General features: G+C 36.5%; 1 protein-coding gene and 1 long non-coding RNA gene across 6 annotated transcripts in view; both read left to right on the top strand.

The window, feature by feature from the left end:
- Window positions 1–25927, top strand: part of ROBO2 (roundabout guidance receptor 2) — a 602415-nt gene that overhangs the window by 218896 nt on the left and 357592 nt on the right. The gene's annotated exons all lie outside the window — the stretch shown is intronic.
- LOC114676102 (uncharacterized) lies at window positions 970–3236 on the top strand. Its single transcript, XR_013414605.1, has 3 exons — window positions 970–1109; window positions 2289–2528; window positions 3153–3236. It is a non-coding gene; the product is annotated as an uncharacterized LOC114676102 (long non-coding RNA).

The following is a 25927-nucleotide window of genomic DNA, read 5'->3' as shown; positions in this document are numbered from 1 at the left end:
GGTAGCTTATGAATTGTAATCTAACCTTGATATGGACAATCATTGAGCCCATTTCTGGCCACCTTTAAGTTTCAGGGCTGTCCTGATCTCCTGTTCTCTCTTCCCTTTCCTTGTCTGTATTATTTTTCTTCTTGAGCTGAGCTGCTGCTTCTCTCTATTTGTGCACCACAACAGAAGGTGCTTCCTGCTACAGATGAGGTTAAAGGCGCTAAGGAGGAGCTGAACAAGACCCTACGCAAAGGCCTTTTCTCCCCTAGGTTCCATGACACTGCATCTGTACTCTGGTCTCACCACACTCCTCCATCTTCCTTTCTTCTTTCTTGGAAAGTTGGTGATGAACTTTGAACCAGGAAGGGGTTCTGTATAAATCCCTGATCTACTAATCCTCGCTGTGTGATCTTGGGCAAATCCTTTAATCTTGCCTAGTCCTCAGTTTTGTCATCCATAAAATATTGATAATAATTATCCACATCAGAAGACTGTTGTGAGAATGAAATTAAGTGATTTATGTAAGGGTCATAATGCCCATCTCAAAGTAGGTATTCAAGCATGTTGTTGCCTTACTCCCTCTTTACTCTCTCTTTTTATTTTTTCCAATTTCTCTCCAAAATATTTGATTGTGTAAAACAAAAAAGATTGATTCTTTTCAAGCTTACCACTATCCAATTACATAGCTACAAACTGATGAGGTTTTCCAGTATTTATTCCTTTCAAAGCGATTTACTTCTTGTGGGTTATCAATAGCTAAACATATTTTTTCCTCTTTCAGTTATGAAAGACATTCTCAGACTTGCAAAGCTTTAATTTTTTGTTCAAGACATTGAAATATAAAAGTTCGGGGATTATTCAATGATGTTAACTACTGAATGTACACAGAAAAGATCTTAGTTGCAATCTAGTTTGTGTGCCTGTTCAAACATGCCCAGGACTCCCAAGTTCAAAGGTTCTCTCTACACGTAAGTGGTAGTCAAAAGTATGAGTCGTTTTATTGCTGGCAGCCTTAATTTATAAATGGAAAACATCTAAAGCTGCAAAGTACAATAGTCCAGAAACTTTTCCTTAGCAATCCAGTTCTTGGACATCACAGGGAAACTCAGCAGAAAGAAATGGTAAGTTAATTGTTGAAATGTTTCACATTCCCAGGTTCAGTTTCTTAGAGGTATTTGCGCCTGCCTCACCTGCACCTCTGTTACTGTCTACGACATGCTCCACCACCCTGGAAAAGACAAATGTCTATTTGAAAGGAGAAGGGTGTTTATTAGCGGGTAGGCCTGATTATGGGAGGCGATTCTAGTGTGGAAAAGATGGGTTGGAGTATGGGGCATCTGTGAAGAAAAATAAATAAAACAGTTTATTTTTAGTGGGACTGATCCCTCTTGCTCATGCATTAGTGCTTGGCTACAGGAGAGTAGTAATTTATTGATGCAGATGGCTATGTAAAGTGCATGCAATTTGTGAGGGGGCTTGACCCTTGACTGATGGGCCATATGTTGTAAAGCCCTGGGGGCGTCATTTGCCTCCCTCTCTTCCTCTCTCTGTCTCTGTACCTAGGGTCCTTGTTCAATCACCACATATTGAATATAGACTTACTAACTCCCCCAATAAATCTCCAACTAATGGCTCACTAAGGCCATAACTTAACCCTTTCTACACAACAGAACACATTATTTTGCATCATGATCACACTCGGTGAAATAAAAGATAAATATTATATGACCTGCCTAGAACAGAAAGCAAATTGTTGTAAAATGCCATTCCCTGCTGGGTATTCACTGCATTTGGATGTAGTAGGGTTGCTTTGAGCTTGCTGAATTATATCGTTCTATTCTGCTGTGTTATAATTACAGCTTAGTGTTATAACATAATTCTTAAATACTGTTAATACACCACATGAGAGAAACATTTAATGTTTTTTAATTAGCTTCTTTTGTCTGAGTCTTCTTTTTTTCCTAGTAAAATATGGAACATATGCTCAATAAAAAAATGCATGTATTTTTATTCTCATATAGAGGCAAGTTTTTAGAAAATATATTAGGGCATTTGTATGGAATGACAGAAAAAACGTACGGCGTATGTTTTAAATACTTACTGTGCTCTGAATTTTCTACAGGACCCATTCCAGCAGAAAGACTTAATGAAACTATTCATTCACAGCTGCAGCACTGGAATTTCCTTATAATGTGGGCTGTCGGAGTCCTAAATGCCACCTGAAAAAGGGTCTAGGACACCAAGACTAGAAAAAAGTCATTTCTGCCGATACATTAACTTCATTTTTTCCCATCCAACAGTAAAACGGAGTAAATGGAACTATTCAGTGATGAGCACACCAGCAGTCTCTGTAATACTCGGGAAACCCGCCAGTTGCCTGATGCTTATTCCCAGCCCTTGGATAAGGGAGCAGAACGTGTCTTCCTTGGAATCTTGAGACAACATCACTGCAAGCAAGAAGCAGACATCTATTGCTAATCTAGAGTCTCAAGTTGAATTTTCGTATCTACTCCTTTTCCCCTTTCTGGCCACAGCTCTTGGTAGGTTTAGCAACAATTTAGAGAGCCTGGTAGAATGTAGGAAGACCACAGGTTTCGCCAGTGCGTAGCCCATCTATAGAAACGGTAGCCAGAGCTGAGTATCTCTAGCTATATTGTATGTTTGTAATAATTAGCTTCCCATAAAACAATTTGTCTTCTAGATAGCTTGCTACTACAGTGTTCACAGCTTGTGTGTGATAGGTTTTTTATAATATCGCTGAGCATCTTATATAAATTAAGTAGGAATATAATGTTTGATTGCTACCAGATCTGGTTTCATATCCTGTGTTGGTATAAAAAATAGGTTTTGTAATTTTTTTTCTCCTAATTAATGAATAATTTCCTTACACTATAGTGAAAATCCAGGTCTCTGAACCAATTAAAAGAAAGATGAAATTTCATGTACACATACGCTGTGTTAAAATGTTCGTTTATGAGTGACTAGTCTTATCAACATGGGTAACTGATGTAGAAAAAAATATTCAAATATACAGGAAAGAAGGCATTGTCTTCTGTCCTAAACCCAGCCGACTTAACACATGCAATGCAGGCAGAAAGGAAATCAGCATAAATAAACCATGCATTCCCAATTGAATCTCAATAATTTAAACATAAATCCTTTAGGCTTTGATACCTTTTCTCCACATGGGCTTTTCTTTTGGATTTGGCGCTCCTGGCATCATGTAGAATTCATCTGCGAGCCACAGGTAAATACAGTTTCCATAACCCTTTGATAAACAGTCCGCTTTGAGGTTATGTTCCATAATTTAAGAAATTCCAACGAAAACATGGTTGGTAAGGAGTTTTACAAGATGTGTGTGTGTATCAATATATTTGCCTATAACAAGGAACCAACATTTTAAAGCATAAATTACCAACTTTCCTACATACACCATGCACAAGGGAGGGACATCTATAATACATGTATTTCTGAGACGGACAACAAGCAAGGATGAATTGCTAATATTCTGCTTACCATGTATTGGAAAAGTCTCCACGGTTTTCAGGAAATGTGGTGAGAAAAACTTTTCTCTGTTCTGATGTATTTTCTCTCTAATTATAATTTGGCATCTAGAATTTGTTATTTCTTTTAAAAATAAACTAAACTGCATAGCAAACTATATTGATTTTAGTTTTCAAAAGCCCTCTAATTAAAATAGCAACTTAACAGCAAATGGCCATGAAGTATTTCAAAATAAAAAATGATGATGTAAATTGAACGTGTCAACTGAAGTTGGTACAAATGAAGATGAAGAAAATAGTTACCTTCATTTATTCTATGTTTCATATCGTGCCTTTTCCCAGTTCTTCAGTTAGTTAATGTAGCTATAATGAGTTTGTACTCCTTAGAAGCAGCCAACAGACTAAGCTTTTCTTTAAGAACATTCTAAATGACTCAAATCAATACCATTTCCTAAATGAAAACTTTCTTGGCTCAGATTTAAAAGACCTATGGCTGTTGGCTTGTTCTTTATGCTAGCCCAACAAAATGCCAAGTAATCTTGCAAGTAAGACTCTGCCACATTCTGATATCAACGTTGTCAATGAGAAAACTGAATATATTCTTCTCTGTGTATATACATTCAGAAACATTGAATTATAATTTGCCTCTTAAAGTCATATAATTACCTGGTATTACATTGAGTTATTATTGAACATATTCATTAAAATGCCTCAGTATTGAACTCAATGGTTCAAACTATTTGCGTAACCCAAAACCCTTAATCATTGACATTTGAAGATGGCTGTTGTCTTTTTTAACTAATAGAACAAAATTTATTTTTAGTACAAAAATTTCAAGAAGATATATGAATAACTACTTAGGATTGAAATGTCATGTTAAATACTAAAGGAAAGTTGGAATTTGTTTTGGTTTTTAAAATGGTTTCTGGCCAGGCACAGTGGCTCACACCTGTAATCCCAGCACTTTGGGAGGCCGAGGCGGGCGGATCACAAGCTCAGGAGTTCGAGACCATCCTGGCCAACATGGTGAAACCTCGTCTCTACTAAAAATACAAAAAGTAGCCTGGCGTGGTGGCGGCGCCTGTGGTCCCAGCTACTCAGGAGGCTGAGGCAGGAGAATCACTTGAACGTGGAAGGCGGAGGTTGCAGTGAGCCACGTTCGTGCCACTGCACTTCAGCCTGGGCGAGAGAGCGAGACTCCGTTTCAATAAATGGTTTCTATGTCATTGTTGAAAGTGATAATGATTTTTATGTACATGATTATATGAGAAATAACATTTTATCAATGCACATGTAGGGTACATTTTTATATTTTTTATTTATCAGGAATTCCACATTTTTTGTGCAAACACTGTATGTTATTATTTTTATCTTCTATGTAATATATAATAAATCAACAAACATTTATCGAACACCTACTCTGTGCTAGGTGTTAGAATGATAACATTGAATAATATTATCTCCTCTGCCTTGAAGAACTTTCAGTGTAAGCTACCATAATATTTGCCTGAGGATTTTTCATGTTTTTCTAACAGTTTATAAAATTCCTATATTTGGAGGCTCTCCAGAAACAGAGGGAAAGGGACTAGTAAAATTATAGTTGAAAGGTACGGTGTATTTTGGGGGACAAACATTTGTGTCACTGTATTTGTTTTATATGATATTTTTAAGCATGGCCCCATTCCCCTGACAGAAGTGAATTTGCCAAGCATTAGCCTGGGGTATTTAGAAGTAACAGCTGAAGGATTAAGGAAACATCAGCACTGAGTGTGAGGAAGTCAAGCGTGGTTAGAACCTCCACCGTGTGCTATTCTTAGCCATTCGTTCGCTACAAAATCATATCAGTAGTGTTCAGTGACATTTGTAACTGTCCCTGTACAAAAGATAATAAAGTAGAAGAAAATAAAATCAGAAGTGAAACAGTTCAAGTACTACTAAGACGTACCCTGGCGTTTGTTGGTTTTGGGTGCCCTAAATGACATATTAACAGAGAACTGCCTTGTAGTGAAATGAGATGCCCCCACGGGCCCTAACTTTACCTTCATCCTGTTGTTTCATCATTTCAAGGATCTTTCCTTATGGTTAACCCCTTTTCATCTTCCGAACAAGTTCTTACAGCCAGAGGGTTTGAAAACGTGCTATTTTTAGCATGCTTCTGAGTGGTGGATAGTGGTTGGGAATTTCTTTGCCTGCTGCATGAATACTCTTCCCTGCAGAGTGTAGAAAGAAGCACTTAATTTGGAGCTTTTCATTTTGGTTAGTAAAACTGCAAACATAGCACAGGTGGCTATAATTTTATACCGTGTGAGTAAAATTATTATTTTTCTTTCCTTGTCAACCTTCTTGTTTGATCATCTGAAACCCACAAGATGGGGAATTACAGAAACTGATCTTTTAAATTGATGAACTAATTTAAGATACTCTTTGAAAAGGAACCCAAACTTGCTATGTAATCTGTATTAGACCGTTCTCACACTGCTATAAAGAAATACCTGAGATTGGGTAATTTATAAAGAAAAGAGGTTTAACTGTCTCATCATTCCACAAACTGTAGAGGCAGGATGGCTGGGGAGGCCTCGGGAAACTTACAGTCATGGCAGAAGGCGAAGGGGAAGCAGACATGTCTTACGTGGCAGGAGCAGGAGGAAGAGAAGGGCGGGGGGGGAGGGTGTCACACACTTTTAACCAACCAGATTTCCTGAGGACTCGCTCACCTTCACATGAACAGTAAGGGGGAGATACGCCCCATGATCCAGTCACCTCCCACCAGGCCTCACCTCAAACACTGGGGTTACAGTTTGACATGGGATTTGAGTGGGAGCACAAATCCAAACCATATCACGGCAAAATGTAAAATTGTTAGGGATGGGGAAAGATTTATAAATGTAGGGTCCAAGTTAATGTAAAAGTGATCGCATTGTCTACCAGGGACTGTTATTGGGCCTGCACCTTTATCACAGCGGGTCATAGTTTCATTATTGTGATTATACCGTAGTTCTGTAAAAACCTTTACCAGTGATTTTAGATATAAGATGTTGCTATTTGTCAATTTTTAGGTTGTAATCTCATCTCGTATGTTAGAAAGTATCCTTATTTTGTAAAAAAATCTATCTATCTATATATATTTAGATTAATCTTCTATTAAGGATCAGATATTCATGTTCAAACATTAGATTTCCCTGATAATCCACTTTTTAGATAATTTCAGCTTTTATTTTCGGTTGAGGGGGCACACATTACAGGTTTGTTACAGGGGTTTATTGCATGACAATGAAGTTTGGGTATGAATGATCCCATTATCCAGGTGGCGAGCATAGTACCCAATATGTAGTTTGTCAGCCTGTTTCCCTTCCTTTTTCCCCGCTCTAGTAGTCCCCACTGACCACTGTTCTTATTTTTGTTTCCATGTGTACACAATATTTAGCTTCCACTTATAAGAAAATGTGGTACATACACACTATGGGATATATGCAGCTGTACCAAAAGAACAAAATGCATATATGCAGCAACAAGAATGCAGCTGGAGGCCATTAACCTAAGCAAATTGACGCAGGAACAGAAAACTAAACATTGCATGTTCTCACTTAGAAGGTATCTTTGAATGGTGTTGTCAGACAGACTCAAGCATGGATCCTTGCTGAGGTACCAGAATCTTGACTGGTTATGATTCAAAAACAACTGAAGAGTATTCATGGATCTGAGTCTTACATACAAAACAATGAAAGAAATCTGGCAATTTTATTTAGCTGGTACTGAAGTTTAGATGATGTGTTGCATGAAATTATAGCAAGTAATACAATTTCCTTTGGCTAGTTGGTCATTCTCTTTCTCTTTATGGTTTCTGTTCTTGTACAGATTTCTAACTAGTGATATAGAACAATAACTTGGATGACTTAAAAACATTATGCTAAATAAAAGGAGACAGACTCAAATGACTATATGCTTAATGGTTTGCTTTATATAAACTTTTTGAAGAGGTAAAACTGGATTGTTGGAAAGTAGATCAGTGCTTTGCAGGGGCCAGGGTTGGGGAGGGAATTGACTGCAAAGACCAGAGGAGGGAACTTTTTGGTGTGGTGGCCGTGGTCTGCATCACCATTGTGTCATGAATGTCAAGACTCATCTAACCTTTTCTAAAATTTATTAATTTTTGTCTGAAAATTATATCCAAAAAAAGATGTTAGAATTTCACTTTGGTGTGAATATAACCTAGACAAGTTGATATTTTTTCCTGTTTTTTTTTTCCCCATAAGTTAAAGCTATACTGAGTGTATTAATGAAGTTATTAATAAAATCATTTATAACCCTAATATATTCCTAGTTCTATATAAGCCGACTTTACCTGTAGTTACTATGTATTTGAAGAGAGTCCATTGAAATATAAATTATAAACCAAAACTAAACACTTTTTTCGCAAGAAACATTCATCACACAGGTGCATATAAAATACATGCATTTTACATCCGAATTTGCATATAAAGTTGTAGGAAAATTAGAAAGCATATGGTCTTTTCTTCTTTTTCATTGTCTAAAAGCACTAAAGCCAAATAACTTGGCATGATTCTTCTAGTTTTACTCCTTTTAAATAGCTTTATTGTCAGGCAGATGGGGAGTGCTACTCACTTATTAAAATTACACTTGTATATATCGTTAGAATGTTTTATATTTATTCATGAATATAAAATTTTTAGAATTGTCATTTAAAACAAAAAAAAACCTGTTGTAGAGTTGAGTAACAACTGTATTTATCACTTTGAAACCACTTTGAAATATATTGCAGCATGGATGGTTGCCTAATTAATATTTCTGAGATTCAGGTTCTTTTTAATGGTGTTTTTGATGCTCTCCATCTTAGAAAGCAAAAGATAATCATAGACTAGAGATTGAATTACATGGAGAGAATGAACTTTAAGATGTGGCATCTATTCCAAGTTGTATTAGGAAAATATATATGAGAAAACATTATCACATACTTTGTAATAAGTACTTTTCCCCCCTCTGTGAAGAGTTTAAAAATCAGTATTTACAATGGATAGTTTTCAAGTGTGATTTTGTGGGTTAATAATCTGAGCCAAAGAGATGTAACATAGTCCGTGAACACCAGATAGTTAAAATATTCTTCTACTTTAGAGGTTTTTTTTAAGACTGATTTAAAATTAAAAGATGGAGAGCTCTTTATTCATCACTATTTGGTGCTACAAATTTGAAGAAGTATAAGATAACATTCTTTTGGGTACTTAATGAATATTTTTCAATTAAATATCTGAATTACTAATACATCTCTTAGATTCATATTGCAGCTAGAGAAATAACTACAATCATGTCCCGAAGAACATTTGAAAATGTAGAATTTCTTATTTGACACATGAGAATATATATTACATAATTCATCAATGAAGATAGGTAAATGCATAGATACATACCCAATTTGTTTTGAAGACAAAACTTTTAGACAGTTTTGAGGAGGTACTATGTGATAAGGCAAATGTTATAAAACTGAAGTCAAAACTAAACTGTCTGTCATTCAAAACTATCATATGTCAAAACTTGTTTAGGTAGAACTTTAACAGAACTTCACCATCTTATAATGTCATATCCCTGATAAACTTGAGTGTATGCAGAGAATCTGCCAAAATTTAATGAGCACATGTCTGAACAACCATTACTTTGTGGCTAAAGATATTTCTTTCCAATTTCTGTCCCCAGTATGGTTACTCTGCCTTTCTAATTTATCCTTGTAATATGTGCAACAAGTGAAGAAATAGGAAGCTTGGGGGAAAATAACTGGTATCCACATGCAGGTATCTCCTGGGTTTTTCTACATTACCTCTTCTTTATCCCTCTTTATTCCTGTTTTGCCAAATAACATCTCTTTCTCCTCATAGCTGCAGTATTCAAATTGTGTTTTTTTTAACACGTGTATCAAATGGATAAAATTTAATAGTTTTAATTGCCAAACAAAGTTGGTGTAAGAGTTTCTCCAGGAACACAGTTTGGTGTGCAATATGATACCAAATATATCCTAAAAATTATTTTCTCTTAATTTAGTTATAGATGAAATGCCAGATGTGGCTTTGCAAGGGTGATTAAAATCACCTTAGTTCCTTGGAATCTTTACCTTTGCCCACATAAAGCTATTAAAGGAAACTGGAACCCGCTTTTTCACAATGATGACATCCAATTGTTTTCCCTTATATATAGTGCTATGAAAGTATTCTATGAGTTTGGCAAACATATCTTTGCAATGTGTATGTGTTATGTAGCTTGGATGTATTTCAAAATCTGTAGAGAGGCTGCAAAATTTATAACCATACTATAGAAAAGTTAGGTGTACTCCCTTCGACTCCCCTTCACATTTTCATTGTATCCATGCTTTCCTATGCATGTTCCTCTAAGATAAGAGTTAATAAGTTGTAAAAACAAAAAATAAAACAAAAGAAAAAATATCTCTGATACCTTAGCATAGTATTTCTGAACCACTTTCCATTACTGCCCCTTAAAGGAGTCTTTTCAACAATTTTTCCTAATTGCTATTCCCTTAAAATATTACTACTACAGATAAATATGTCTCTACTATATTTATAGTTTAATACATAAAATGCTTGATTTTTGGCTCATTCCCCTGAATCTATTTTTGCCCCCTTAAGGTTAGCATTGCCTCCCTTGAGCATGCATGCTGTGGCAGTATTCGATTGTCCACTGTAGTTAGGATGCATTGTCATGTGCTGTTCTGTATCTTCCCTCGTTTGACTTCCCCTTGGAAATGCTTTAATAATTATGGTATTCCAAGGAATAGCCACGGTGGCACTCACTTTTGGTTCCAGCTTCTCGGGAGGCTTAGGCAGGAGGATCACTTGGGCTGAGGAGTTCAAGACCAGCCTGGGCAACTGGAGTCTGTTCTCACATTGCTAATAAAGACGTGCCCAAGATTGGGTAATATAAAGGAAAAGGTTTAATGGACTCACAGTTCCACATGGCTGGGGAGACCTCACAATCATGGCAGAAGTCGAATGAGGAGCAGAGTCTCATTTTACCTGGCGGCAGGCAAGAGAGCTTGTGCAGGGGAACTTGTATTTCTAAAACCATCAGATCTCATAAGACGTATTTACTACCACAAGAACAGTACGGGGAAAACTGCCCTTGTGATTCAGTTATCTCCACCTGGCCCTGCCCTTGACTGACGGGGATTATTACAATTCAAGGTGAGATTTGGGTGTGGACACAGTCAAACCATAGCAGCAGCATAGTGAAAATCGTGTCTTTTAAAAAGAAAAGAAGAGAGAGAAATAAATGTACTTTTCTCTCTTTCTTTCTTTCTTTTCTTTCTTTCTTCTCTTTCTTTCTTTCTTTCTTTCTTTCTTTCTTTCTTTCTTTCTTTCTTTCTTTCTTTCGAGTTCATTGCATTTTTTTCTTCAACTATTATTTTAAGTTCAGGTGTCCATCTGCAGGGTGTGCAGGTTTGTTACATAGGTAAATGTGTGCCATGGTGGTTTGCTGCACAGATCCACCCATCACCTGAGTATTAAGCCCAGCAGTCATTAGCTGTTCTTCCAGATGATGTCACTCCTGCCGCCCTCCCAACTATAGGCCCCAGTGTGTGTTGTTTCCCCTCTATGTTTCCATGTGTTCTCATCGTTCAGCCCTCACTTATAAGTGAGAACGTGCGGTGTTTGGTTTTCTGTTCATGTGTTAGTTTGCTGAGGATAATGACTTCCAGCTCCATTTATGTCCCTGCAAAGGACATGATCTTGTACCCTTTTTATGGCTGCATAATATTCCATGGTATATATGTACCATATTTTCTTTATCTGGTCTGCCACTGATGGACATTTGGGTTGATTCCATGTCTTTGCTGTTGTGAATAGTGCTGCAATGAGCATGCACGTGCATGTGTCTTTTTAATAGAATGATTTGTACTCCTTTGGGTATATACCCAGTGATGGGATCGCTGGGTCAAATGGGATTGTCTTTCTGGTTCTAGATCCTTGAGGAATCGCCACACCATCTTCCACAATGCTGGAAATAATTTACATTTACATTCCCACCAACAGTGTATAAACATTTCTTTTTCTCTGCAAACTCACCAGCATCTGTTGTTTCTTAACTTTTTAATAATCACCATTCTGAGTGGCATGAGATAGTATCTCATTGCATTTTGATTTGCAAGGAAATGCAGTTTTCTTTGTCTGTTTCAGAAAGAGCACAGAAGATGGGAAAAGATGAGAATGAGCCAGCCCCCTCCTCTCTAAAGAGAGAACTCATATTTTGGTTCCTATAGGTGACCTTCTTAGAATTAATATTTATGCCATGAATGAGAAGCCATGTAAATCTCCTTAAAAAGCCATGCTAAAGGATTAAGGCTGTTTGCCGTTATCACCTCCAGTAGCCCTCACAGACTTCCACTACGTTAATGATAAGTGATATGTGTATCCTCCGTTCAGCCTCTACTCTGGCCTTCCTGAGAACACTGTAACTCTTATCTTTCCAAACCCTGTAAATAGATGCATATTTAGGGGTTATGTCCTGGACTATGGTACACTGTTGCCAGAAAAGAAATATAACACAAAACCACATATACCAACTTTATGAATTAGGCTAATTTATGCAAGATGATGATATGTGAATGATTATAAATTATGAGTTATTATTACATATAGTAAATGCTTATTAGAATCCGTGTACAGTGTTATAAACTTTCCATAGACTTCCTAATTTATATCCTCACAATAAACCTATAGATACTTTTATTATTTTTACTTTATATATAAGAAAAATAATATCCAAAGTGCATTTTAAATACTGGTTTAAATAGCTAATTTTATTGGATGGTTATAATGAGAGAAGAGATTATAAAAATCAGAGTTGACTAATTTTAGCTTCACTTTTTTATGGTGCCTTTCTATCTTCCCAGTGGTGGAGATAATAGCAATAAGAACAAAAATAAAATAGGCACCAGGATGAAAACAGGCAAACAAAAATATGACTTACATTCAAACTCAGACTCTAAAATTGGCTGTTTTGAAACTAACAATTGTTCTAATCATAATCATGGTAACAGCTGGCATTAGTGAACTACTTACTAAATCATCTTCACCTTCACAGCAGCACTTTTATTTTACTGAAGAGGAGACAAAGGTCAGAGATGCTAATCATATTCCTTAGATTCTAGACCTCAATATTTTATCAGTGATAGTCTTGATTATTTGTTGCAAGAGGGTAATTAAATGGCATTCTAAGAAAACTGACAATGTCTCTTTTTTTCACATAAACAATTATCACAATATAAAATGAGTAGAACGTGCTGTTTATTTTTTTAAACGCCTAAATTTTTAGAATGGTATATATTTTCTGAATATAATTGCCCATGACAATAAATTTTTTTAACTCTTTTGAGTTTAATACAATGTACCTTTTCTTTTGAAAATTTTCAGTAACTTAATGACGGCATTGCTTATATGGAAAACAGTATGCAAATGACTCACAGTGAAGTCTCTGAGCTTAGTTAAGCTTGAGAAAAAGTTTGTAATTAACAAATTAGCATTTGAAAAAGACATTTGAATATGCAGAGTAGAAAATTCTACTTAACTTGTGGGGTGTGTTCATAATGATTATTTCAGATTCATGCATATGCATCTTTTAACATGCAAATATTTAAAACCTTAGTGGACTAGTCCAGATCTGGCTCATTTCTGTTGTTGTGGTGGTTGTTATTCTAGTTAAATGTTGAAAATTATAAGTAAGGCATCATGAATATACATACTAACATATGGAGTTCTCTTTACTTCTCTTTGATATAGTATCTTTTTAATTATTAAAGACACAATATTAAATACTTTCTATTTATTATTACTTCACTGTGGATAAAAATAACATTAAGAAAAAACAATCTTGGTATTTGACTTTTCCTACCAAGGTGTATACTGTGTACTAGAATGCTATAATCAGTACTTCATTTACCTTTATGTTCAATTGTGCTATTAGAAATTGGAGTTTGATGTCACACACACACACACAGACATTATTAACAAAAAGTGGCAAGAATACCTTGTGATTACTTTTAAAACTGTCTTATATAATATATTGGCTTCATTGTAAAGTATATTTTCTTAACAACTTTTTATGTAGGGCATACCCCTCCTCTGTTTAAAAAACTCTACTAGTTCTTGATTAATTGTCAGATATGATCTCAGACCCTTAGGTCAGCATTCAGGGCTGTTCTCCAGTACAAAGCACCCTTCTCGCCTACTGCTCTTCACATGCTCCATTCTAATCTGGCCTCGATTCTCATTCTTATGCTTTCTATAAATGCGTGATCACTAAACCACCTAAATGTTTAGATGACCACTCTTCTGTCATTATACCTCACCCACCTTACTTAGGCTACATGGTATTTTCCCTTGATGAATTTCTACAGTATTTATAGTTGAACTATTATGTTCCCTACAAAATGGTTATATGGAAAGTTATAGCTAATTTAAATCTAGGGTTGATAAATATGTGAATTCCTTGCCTTTCTAGATAGAGAAATTATGTCTTCTCTTGGTTTGGCCAACCTCCTAAAATCCAATGGGCCACCGAGGACAGAAGATTGGCTTGAGCCGGCTACAGAGAGGATGGGCATCTCTTTCTAATGAACTCGTAATTCATGCCCCATCCTGTAGCCAAAGGGGATTGATAGACCTACAGACACAAAAACATGAGGAAACAGTTTTTTTCCACACTAGTTTGTTCATAACACGACACTGGAAAATAAGGTCATTACGTGGTCTCACGATACCCCTGCCAACCTATGACTTGATGTATTTTAGGTTCTTTCACTTTGCTTTACGTGTTTGTTGTGACTCTTGGACAATATCTGATGTTTAACTTTGCCTTCCGAAAATGGCCATGGTTCAACTTCCTTTCAGCGTTCCTGCCTTTTTTTCAGTTTTTGATAGTTTCCCTTGTCCTAGGCACTCATGTGGACACTGGTGACACAAAACCAATCAAAATCTACATTGGAAAAGCAAGGTAATTAAGAATTAAAATCAGTAAGTTCCTGACACTAGCTCCAAGGACTAGACAGGGGACACCTGAAGAGAGTGGAATATAGTTGTTGGGAAGTATTCCAGGCACAAGGAACAGAATATACAAGGGCATTAAATACTCAGTGTCTCTGAGGACGTCAAGTGGAATACAAAACTAGCTGGATTATCAGATATCAGAAAGGCCTTCCGAGCCACGCTTACACTTTCCAATATACTAGAAAAAACAGTCATTCAAAGGTTATATAATCAATCCTAGCTGAAGAGACTTGCAATTGTTCGTTTTCCTGTAAACGTGTGGACAGTGGATGAATCCCATATTTTTACTCTGAAGCTTGAGTTGTCCAGATTAGATTTGCTGTTTACATTAGTTTTATTTCCTGACCAGTTTTCAATCCTTCTTTCTTTTGTTACCTCCCAGACACTGACTTTTTAAAAAAATATGTTTTTACAAAAACAAAAGGACAGAAGGTTTTCTTAGACAGTTTTAGTGCACATCTTTTCTGACTTCAATAAAGTTTCCAGTTAGACAATAATTTTACTGTCTCTATATGAAGACTTTACTTTGCATTAAATATAAGAAAAAATGTAAGAAGGAAAAATATAAGAAAAAAACCACTAGAAATAGCTTTAGAAATACGTATATTTGTACATTCATCCCTCAGTATCTGTGGGGAATTTGTTCCAGGATCTCCTATGGATGCTCAAGTCTCTGATATAAAATAACATATTATTTGCATATCACCTATGTGCATTCTTCTATATACTTTAAATCAGACATCCCCAACATTTTAGGCAGCAGGGACTGGTTGTGTGGAAGATGATTTTTCCATGGATGGTGCAGGGGAAGGATGGTTTCAGGAGGAAACTGCTTCACCTCAGTCATCAGGTGTTCAAGCAGTAGAGTCTCATAAGGACACGCAACCTAGATCCCTCGCGTACGCAGTTCACAATAGGGTAAGCACTTCGATGAGAATCGAATGCCGCTGCTGATCGGACAGGAGGCGGAGCTCGGCGGTAGTGCTCGCTGCCTCCTGCTGTGCAGCCACAGACCAGTATGGGTCCCTGGCCCTGGGGTTGTGGACCCCTGCTTGAAATCATCTCCGGATTACTTTTAATATTTACTGCAATGTAAAGGCCATGTAAATAGTTATGAATACTGTATTGCTTAGGGAATTGTGACAAGGAAAAAATGTCTATACATGTTCAGTGTAGACATAATCAACCTTTTTTTTTCTAAATACTTTTGATGCAGTTTATGGAGGAGTGATTTAATTTTGCAAGCTCTTAAAATTAACTGTTGGGATTCATCATTATTTTCAGGGTTTTTCTCCTCCTTTTATGACTGAATTTATTTTTTTAAATAACTGAATTACTGCATAAAATATAATTATTTTTATAACTTATAAGGATGTATAGACTGTAATTAGGCTGTTGTATGATAGCTGACTGGTATTGCTGATGAAATTTTACTAAGTGACCAGAATAACAAAATTTATTACACAGGTTACTTCCTTTAGAGGTTCTACTTTTGGTCTTCAATATCTAACATGCTTTCTTTATTATTAATTATTATTAATATAAATATAAAATAGATCTTAATGGTAGGGACATATTTCTCTCTGTAAAGTAGAAGGACAAATTTTGTATGAAAGATTGAAGAGAAATAAATATAATATTCCCAAATCTATCCACAACCATTCATACCTTGTAACATGTAAGTTTACTGTTAAATGGATGCATTTTTGATGTACTTAGCAAAACATTATTTCTGCACAAAGTCATAAATTAAACAAACTCTAATACATTTTACTATAAGCATAATTTGACATGAGTCCTTGTTAGCCTCAAAGCATAATACAATAATCAGAAAAATTGGGGGTCTAATCAATTAATTTGAAAATCTGCAATGAGATTATTATTTATCTAGAGTGAACGCTTTACTAGCATACAAATAAGTTTTTTATAAATGAAAAATAGAATAAACATCTAATTATTGGAACTTCTCCATTAAATAACTAATGTTGGTGTTAAAAGGTTTCTGCTTTTTTTTTTTAAAAAAAAAAAAAAACAGTTGCTGATATAAACTTGAGAATTTAAATGTCAATTATGGCAAATTAAAATATTTTCTGTACAACTTTGTTATTTTTTAAAAACATTATTAATGTAACAGCTACTACATCTTACTATTTTCGTCCATTCTGCAAATCATTGGTAAGTCTATTTAGTCTACATCTAGAACATCTAGAAAAATATGTATAATATATGAATCTAAAAGGGACATGAAAATGCATGAAAATATCTAATTGTGTGTACTGCTAAGCTAGAGAATTAAAGATGAGACCCCCTTCACCATTCAGCCGAGCGTGAAGGAGTCAAAGAGACTCAAAACTTCATTAATGCTCTCACACAACGTTGCAGGCCACCTGCACTCGAAAGAATTTACATTGGAGCAGATGGATTGCTGAATGCAATATCAAAGAATTTCAGAATGTTTGTTTTAAAAATAAACTGGATTCGAAGGCAGGCACCAGCAAAGCATACAATTTACAAAGATGACAGAGCTTTTCTTATTAAAACTTCTAAAACATATAAGTAAAGGCACATTTTTATCTCTGAAATAAGAGTAGACATTCCAACTACTCTTTAAAATGATCAAAGTTACATATTTAAGTATATAAATGAAATATAGTCATGCCTTATATGAGACTTCTGAACCTACCTAACTGGTTTCCTTTAGTAACTCCTAGATCAGTGAAATCTAGCTTTTTCCCAGTGTAAGTTTGCACATCTCTCTGATTATTCAGTCTTTGGAATAAGATGGTCCATATGGAAAAAGAGATGTTTTAAGAAGTTGAAGAGTAACTTTTTGCAGAAACTCACTTCCCTTGTCATTTGACTCTGACTTGAGTTCCGCCCTATGATCGGTAGGTCCCACCGGCAATGCACTGAGAGCATCCACTGTGGAGTCGCTAGTTCGGATGAATCCAAGCTCATCTAAATGCATCTTGCATCAGATTAGGCTTTACTTTTGGAACATATTTTAATTGTTGTATTTTACAGAAGTTTCTATAGCTTTACCGACAAATTAAATTTTACTTGGAATTTGCATCACAACATTTTCATTCTGTAAATATTGATGTATCAAGGGTCAGAAAACAACAACAGCTAGAGGGCTGAATCTGACCTTGTCCCTGATTTTGGAAATAAGATTTTATTTTAGCACAATCATACCCATTCAATTACTTATTGTCTGGGGCTGCTTTTGTGCTCCAACAACAGAGCTGATAGTCACAAAAGACAGTATGGCGTACAAAGCGCTAAGTAAGATGCTTACTTCATAGGAGAAGTTTACCAACCCTGAGGTGCTAGCACATTTTATAACCTTGGGTAAGTTTTCTCAAGCTCTCTGGGCATTAGGTTCCTCATCTGTAATATAAAGACACTGATGTCCCTACATGTGGTAATAATAATGGTACCCAGCCATGATGATGAGATGGGATAATATAAGCTGTTAGGAAAAGGCCTCGTTCATAATAGGTCTGATACAAATGTCACCCAACACCAGCATCACTGTCATTTTCTCAGGAATAATGCTAGGTCATGGAGACTGAGAAGAGGGTTTCAAACTACATTATTGTAGTCTGTTCATCTCCACTAGTCAAACTCTAAAGTAGATAGTGTGGTTTTGTATTATGATCATAGAATCTGAAGGTGGAAGCCCTGGGTATGAACGACAATTTGCCTTCTTCCTTGCTGTTTAATAAGACCTTCAGTGAGTAATGTAAACACTCTAATCCTCTCTTTCTTATCTGTAAAATTATAATAATATTAATAATAATATCATCCCCCAATAGCCTGTATATTGTAAAGGGCCAATTAAATTAGAAATATGAAGTAGGGTAACTTGTAGGGTTGCAATGCAAATCAAAGGTTTTAATGCCTAATTAACCTTACCTCACTTCCATGCTTTGAACTTTGGGGTAATGAATATGTGTAATTATTTAGCTAAGAGGGCTCAAGATTAACGCTTTTGTGTCAGGTGTTGCCACGCACATCAACATGGATGATCTTACAGGCTAATGAGGGAAAGAAGCCCGAAGCCGAAGGCCGCATCATCCCCTTTATATAAAGTTCTACGCCTAGAGAATTAATCTTTGGTGATAGAAAAGAAAATCGGTTACCTTTCAGGGTGTGTGGAGGGGGCACAGGGCATTAACGTAGGAGGCAGGTGGTGTTACAGATCTTCATGTGGGTGTAGGTTACAGGGCTGGGTTCACTTTCTACAGCTCCATTGGCCAGAACACTGATGATTTGTACACTTCACCATAGGTGTAAAATGCTTACAAGAAGAGTGAAAGATTAAAAAGAAAAAGAGAAAATGAAAGAAAACAACAAAAGCGTTAAGTCCATCCACTGATCCTGTTTTCAGAGCCATAAAAAAAAAACTGTCTGCTATACAATCTGTTCACCTCATTCTCTCACTTACACCAATCTTTCTTTCCACAGCGCCATAAAATCTACCTACATACATGTAAGAAAATGGGACTCTCCTTTAGCCAGCCTTGTCTCCTATACCACCTTGAATACATGTTTGACAGAAATGACTTTTTGTTTTTCTCTTTATACAAATCGTATGATCTCCACTTTTACCTGAAGCCTTTTTTAAACTGAAGTATTATGACCTTACTGAGACTCATAGATCACATTCACTCTCCATCTTACATCATTGTGCTGCTCTTCAAAGTTCTGTTTGAATTTTATTTTATATCACTCCTTTTCCTAAACTATGTACATGTTCATGAAGACAAGGCAAACAAACAAAGAACAAACAGAATACCCACAGGTCTTAATAAAGAGATAGCTTTAAGTAGCAAGAAAATATAGTTTAGAAAATGTTATTTATTTTTAAAAATATAATGCCCTATATAATACAAAACCAAAAAGCATAACAGCTATGAGGGGAAAATCAAGTCTCTATTTTACCCTAACCTTTAGGAAACCCATTCCCTTCTCAGAGGTAACAAATGTTGCTGGGGTTTTTTTCGTGCATATTTTCATTATATCTGTGAATAATCTGTGCATATGCATATGGCGGTGTGTTTTACAAAAATGGAAGCTTGTTATAGACGTTACCTTATACCCTGTTTCCATAAGTGAATCATGTATCTTGAATGTCTTCCATGTCAATAAATAGTGAATTTAAAATACCCTAAAAAGTAATGGAAGCCTAGAAACACAAAATTATGGAGCAATTTTTTTGTTTGTTTGTTTGTTTGAGCTTGAGTCTCGTTCTATGGCCCAGGCTGGAGTGCATTGGTATGATCTCTGCTTACTGCCACCTCAGCCTCCCAGGTTCAAGCAACTCTTTTGCCTCAGCCTTCCGAGTAGCTGGGATTACTGGCACCTGCCACCAGGCCCAGCTGATTTTTTTATTTTTAGTAGAGCTGGGGTTTCACCATGTTGGCCAGGCTGGTCTCGAATTCCTGACCTCAGGTGATCCGACCGCCTTGGCCTCCCAAAGTGCTGGGATTACTGGTGTGAGCCACCACACTAGGCCTATGGAGCAATTTTTAAAAATAACTTTGCAATATTATAAATTGTCTTCTTTCCATCATCCATGTGGATTATTCCTTATAACCATTTCTGTCAGTTTGAGGGGCTTCTTGTTTTATCTGTTTGTTAAACCATATGCTGAAACTGTTTTCTGCTGTGTCCGTGAGCCTTCCCTTACCCTTCACAGAACTATACTGAATAAATATTTAGTCTATTACTCTTGAAGTCTACACTGAAAAATACGTGAAACATTACTACTTTTTCTTATTTGTTTGTGGCATTCTGGCCACGAGTTTGTATAAATTATATTTCAGAACTTTGAACTTTGCCAGATGTTGAGTAATATGCTGCTAGGATGTAAGTACAAATGGTTTCACTCTTGACTCCTTTGTTCAAGTGAAAGACAACTTGGAATTCTAAACAGATTAGAAATAGAGGTTGCCATTCGTTTGAGCTCTCTTAGAAAAGGCGGCTCTTTTTGACAAATCCCTCTGCTTATTAGACAAAGTGCAAGAAGCATTACATCTGGAGTTCATAAGCCATTGTTTTATGGAATTGATCCATCATACAATCCCTTATGCTCTTGAAATAAACCCACGAGAATTTAAGTAAGATGCTATATGCACACTTACTAACACATTCACCCAGACACACACACCCCCTTCTATGCACACGTGCTACCATTAGAGCCTTGTGCCCTTGCAAAAAATCTTATAGAGTAGAATTGCAACATGCTTTTTAAATTGACAGTTTTTTTTTTTTAACATCATTTATCTTTCAAAAGACTTCTGAATTCAGCTACAGGAATTATTCTTATTCCTTGAAACCTATAACCCCCTATTTTTTGTACTCAAAATGTTTTGTGATACAACATTTTTTTTTCCATTAAAAAGAACAAAAGTAAAACTGCAATTATTTTTGAAACACATCATCCCCAGATACTTCTGAATTTATTTTCCTTCCTCAAATCTTGAAGCACATATTATTTCTTTCACATCTTTAGACCGTTAAAACCCAATTGTTCATTCTGTGAGAAGAAAACTTAAGGAAATATTCAGCAAGTAGCTCTCATGTGGGAGATGGAGTTTTAGAGGATTTTAGGTGTTTGAGAAGAGTTTCTCATAGATTCTGTTGCTTTCAGAATTCCTCAGGATGCCATTCTAAAGGATGACTGCAGTTCAGATCACTGAAGTGCTTTGATGTCTTATTTTTTCTTTTGCAGATTGTACTCCACATGTTCAGAAGGCCTTTCCCTAGAGTATAATTTAATGTAATTGACAGTCATTGTTCCTCGAAAGTTTGAATTAAATTAACGTGAGCATGAATGAAACTGGTAAAATAACCACGTACAGATTTCATTTTATTTTCCTTTAGGATCAGTGACAATATTATGTATAGAATTGGCAGTTGGCTATTAGATCTTCATTGAATCACCCCAAATTTGATTAAAAGTAGATATTTCAGTATACAGTAATTTAGGTTCATGAAAAACTCTTAGGTTTCTCATTTAGTTATTGGGTTTATTGAGGAACAGGGTATTTTATGTGTGTAATGATGAATTTCATTCTTTCTCTTTTTACACTAAGATCAAACACAGACTGCAAAACTGACCAAGCATGAAATTGTTTTTAGAAATTGCGGGAGCTAGTTTCGATGGCAGGAATCAGAGGAACCGTTGTTAGTGAAAATGTGTGTGGAAAGGATGATGGCAGTGGGTAGGAGAGAATCACGGTGGGGAGGTGTTCGCAGAGGGCCAAAACATTAGGCTGACAAAACTTCTCTGTTGAGTAGTTTACGTGTTAAGCCAGCACGCTTAAAAGCGTACACGTTTTTGGGTAAAAAAGTCCTCATTGTTCTGACTGTTTTTCTGGACATGTAGATGGAAAGGAGACTCAAATCTTCGTATGGATTTTGTGTCTTATGGTAACTGCCACTGCGAAGCAATTAGCCTTCATGATGGCTGTGCTTATGCAATCCTAATTAACATGCCTGTTGTGCTGTTTTCCTCATTCGACCATGTGACAGCCCACAGGTCTGACACCCTCTGTGAACCAACAGCTGAGGACATTTCCAACATGGCAGATTTTTTTTTTTTTTACAAAATATACCCAAACAAAAATGCAATCACACTTTTCCTGAACAACTGCATTAACAGAATGTGTTACAGCGGATCTACAATTAGAGGATTGCATTCATTTGTACTGGGGAAAAAAATAAAGGAGACTAGACCCTACTCAAGCATATGGATACAAATTGATTATACCTGGGTCCAGAATTTCAAAGTGTGATAACACTGTATTATATTATCACGGAGAATATAATTTACCAGTACAATCACATCTAGTAAAATTATCATTAAAGGTTAGAAGCAAAGTGGTCAATATATTTACAGCACCACTTGAGACCTCTATATTGACTGACTAATTTAGTAAATTTGTATGTGTTATGACTTTAAGAGTCTGGGCGTTGGTGACTTTTGTTTCCGTGTGTTTGTTTCTGTTGTGAGTGGGACTGGGATACTATGATTAACAAAATCATATACAGGCACTTGATATATGGATTGTACAGTCTAGTGGGTGAAGTTGGGTGAAGTTTATTTATAGGCTCTACAAATAAATGTAAAATTAGAACTGATGTGATTGGAGGTGCTTGATACTCTGAGATTGTTAATAGAAGTTTTTAGCCAGATTGTAAATTGAGGTAAGTTTCCTTGGAAGTGACAACTGAGAACGACATAAAGTAAAATTGACAGTTAAACAGGTAAGCTGAGGCTAGAGCACCAAGTCGCACACTGCTGCACATTGGACTTGCCTTAGAAGTTTGCTTTTTGTTTGTCTTTTTTTTTTTTTTCCCCTAAATTGCTGATACCTGAGTCCTATGTCTAGAAAGTCTAATTTAATTGTTCAGGGAATTGCCTGGACATTGAGACCTTTAAAATATCCCCAGATGATTTTTGATGCACAGCAAAGTTTGAGAACAATTGATCAGAATATTCTAGGCAGATGGAAAAGGCCTTGTGGTAAGACGAAGCATGGCAAAACCTTAATGAGGCTGAAAGGTCAGTTGCTGCTCCTGCAGGACAAAGAGAGGAGGGAGCTGGGGAGAGAGACGAGTGCAACATGAGACTGAAGAGCTGGTCGAGAAGAGGATTGTAGGCCATTATACCTGTTTGGTGCTTTGCTGAATAGCAGCGAGAAGCCATTCAGGTCTTCCAGTGGACATGTTTTTCCACCACCTCTGTTTGTTTGTTTGTTTGTTTTCCTGTGGAAAACATGGAAGTGTTGACTTTGCTTTTCTTACATATTTTGACTTATTCGTATGTATGGACCTTTAAATGGACAGGATGTTTTGAAATTAAGTTGTTCATGGAGAAACTAAAATATTTTCCTTTTTTTTTTTAGCCTGGATTTATCACAAAGTTAGAAAATGTATTAAAAAATCCAAGATAGTCCATAGTCATTAGATCCGTCTTCAACTCTCGGTCTCCCAGTCACCACAGGTGGATCTGAGAGGAGCTGTACTCCAGTGGGCTTTCAACTTCGGCTGCATGTGGCAGTCACTTAGGGACATTTTTACAAATACTGACGTTCAGGCTCAAGTTAGTCAATTTAGGAGTGATAGTTAAGCATAATTTTTGAGTTTCCTTAGGTGGTTCTAACATTTAGCCGGAGATAATAACAACTCACCTTCTGGATAAATCTTTTTGGATTTAATTAAATTTGGGCATATTGATCTTAGAAATGAACTAGAGTCTCTTGATTTTTGAAATTGAGGGGGAGTTAAAATGAACACCTCGAGGTATTTGCTTAAGTGCACTCCCTTCACAGAACAGAGATGTGTCCTTTACAGGCAGATCCAGTTACAGGAAGCTCCTGAAATGCTGGGTGATAGAATGAGGAAACTTTGCCTCCTCTGGAAGTTTGCCATTGACGACATCAGATTTCCCATGTTTGTTTTCAAAAGTCAGTCTCTAGGATCTAACTTTAAAGATATGTACCTCTAACACTTGGGTCTGATTATTTCCCCACAGTTGTGTCAAGTCCACACAGTTGTATAAATGCTTCTGCTTTTGTAGATGCCAGTTAACACTCAGAGGTTTTACATTTAAGGGAAGAAGAAATTGACAAACAAAGGAAGTAAGGGACGTTTATATGGAATAGAAAGGGAAGGAAACAGACCTGGAACATGGGTAGAAAGGAGGAAAACAGACTTTCTCCGGGATAGAAGGCCCATTGACATGAGGAGGCTAATGGAGGTCAGAAAGAGTAAGAAGAGTCGTTGGACACGGGCCGAGAAGGTTCAATACCAGGTCGCAGCTGAATGAGCCCATCAGTGGATGGGCTACCTAAGCAGGCAGGGCATTGTGCTTGTGGGTTATTCTGCAAAGTCTCCTCAGCCAACAATGAGTGTCATTGGATCCATCAAAGGATTTAGTGAAAATGAAGCTTTTTGGGTGAAGAATTCCAAGGAGATTCTGAAGGTTGTGACACAGATGAAGAAAAATTCTCAGCATGAATTGAATAATATTCACATGAAGTCTGAAAGTTAAAACTTAGAATAAGTACTGAAACCACACCAACTAGCACCAGGAAACACAGAGGGCCATTTACTAATAACTCCTAAGAGTTCAAGCATAGAAAATGATTTTCTAAAAGATGATGCCTTTCACCTCCATGAAATTCCGTAGCTGGAAAGGAACTCCATTCCCAACCCTTCATTTAACAAATGAGGAAATTGAAGTGAAATATTTGCCAAGCTAAGAGATTCTTGAGAGCGATGCCTAGAGTCCAGACTCTCTCACTCATGAGGCTTTTGTGTTCTTAGTCTATCATGCTGCTTTCAGACCAGAGCAAAATATGAGACTGAACTGAAGTGGGGGAAGGTTTCCTTCAGTCACGGGAAACCACCGTTAAGGGTTATTTGATGCTGGGAAAGTACACTGCTGGAATAGCTGCACTGTAACAATCATAGCTGACTAACAGCAAGTTATCCTCAGCAGAGCCGTGAACAGAAAACTTTCATTGGGATTCAGGAGATAAGTTTAAATTATTCTCTGTTGCAGACAAACTTGTTATTCATTCCTTCATTGGTCTGTGCCTCTTGTGTGCAAGGGAGTGTGCTTGGCACTATAGAATAGATAAGGCAATAGACCCTGCCCTGAAAGTGTTTATAGTCAGTATGGAAGATTAGATATATGTGTACAGAATTATAATAAAACAATGATTGACAAAAATGTTGTGAGATCTGGAACAAATCAGTAGCCAGGACATTTCTGAAGATGGAGGGACTATTTTCATCTACTAGGGCAAATAGAATTGCCGGAGTCAAGAATATTTCATGAAAAAGGTAGAATTTAAATTAGATATTGAATGACAAGTAGGATGTACATAATGAGGAACAGGAAAAAAGCATTTTAGAAAGAGGGAAAAAGAGAAGCATGCATTAACAAAGTTAGTGCTTTTTAACCAGATGTGAAATGTTTTTAAAAATATAAGTTGAGACGGCAAGTTGGAATTAGATTATAAAGTATTAGTGTACGTATGTTCAAATTAACACTTAAATGGGGGACAGGTGAATGGAATAGATAGGTGTGGTATCAGGATGTGTTTTGGGAAAAGCAACTTAAGAGAGAGTGAAGAGTAGTCTGGAGATAAGAAAGACTGAAAGCCTAGAGATATATTAGTTTGTTCTCATGCTGCTATGAAGAAATACCTGAGACTGGGTAACTTATAAAGGAAAGAGTAAGTTTAATTGACTCACAGTCGAACGGGGCTGGAGAGGCTTCAGGAAACTTACAATCATGATGGAAGGGGACGCAAACACGTCCTTCTTCACATGGCAGCAGGAAGGAAAATG

The sequence above is a fragment of the Macaca mulatta genome, chromosome 2, assembly GCF_049350105.2.
Source record: "Macaca mulatta isolate MMU2019108-1 chromosome 2, T2T-MMU8v2.0, whole genome shotgun sequence".
NCBI lineage: Eukaryota > Metazoa > Chordata > Mammalia > Primates > Cercopithecidae > Macaca > Macaca mulatta.
This window is presented reverse-complemented; position numbering and strand designations above follow the sequence as displayed.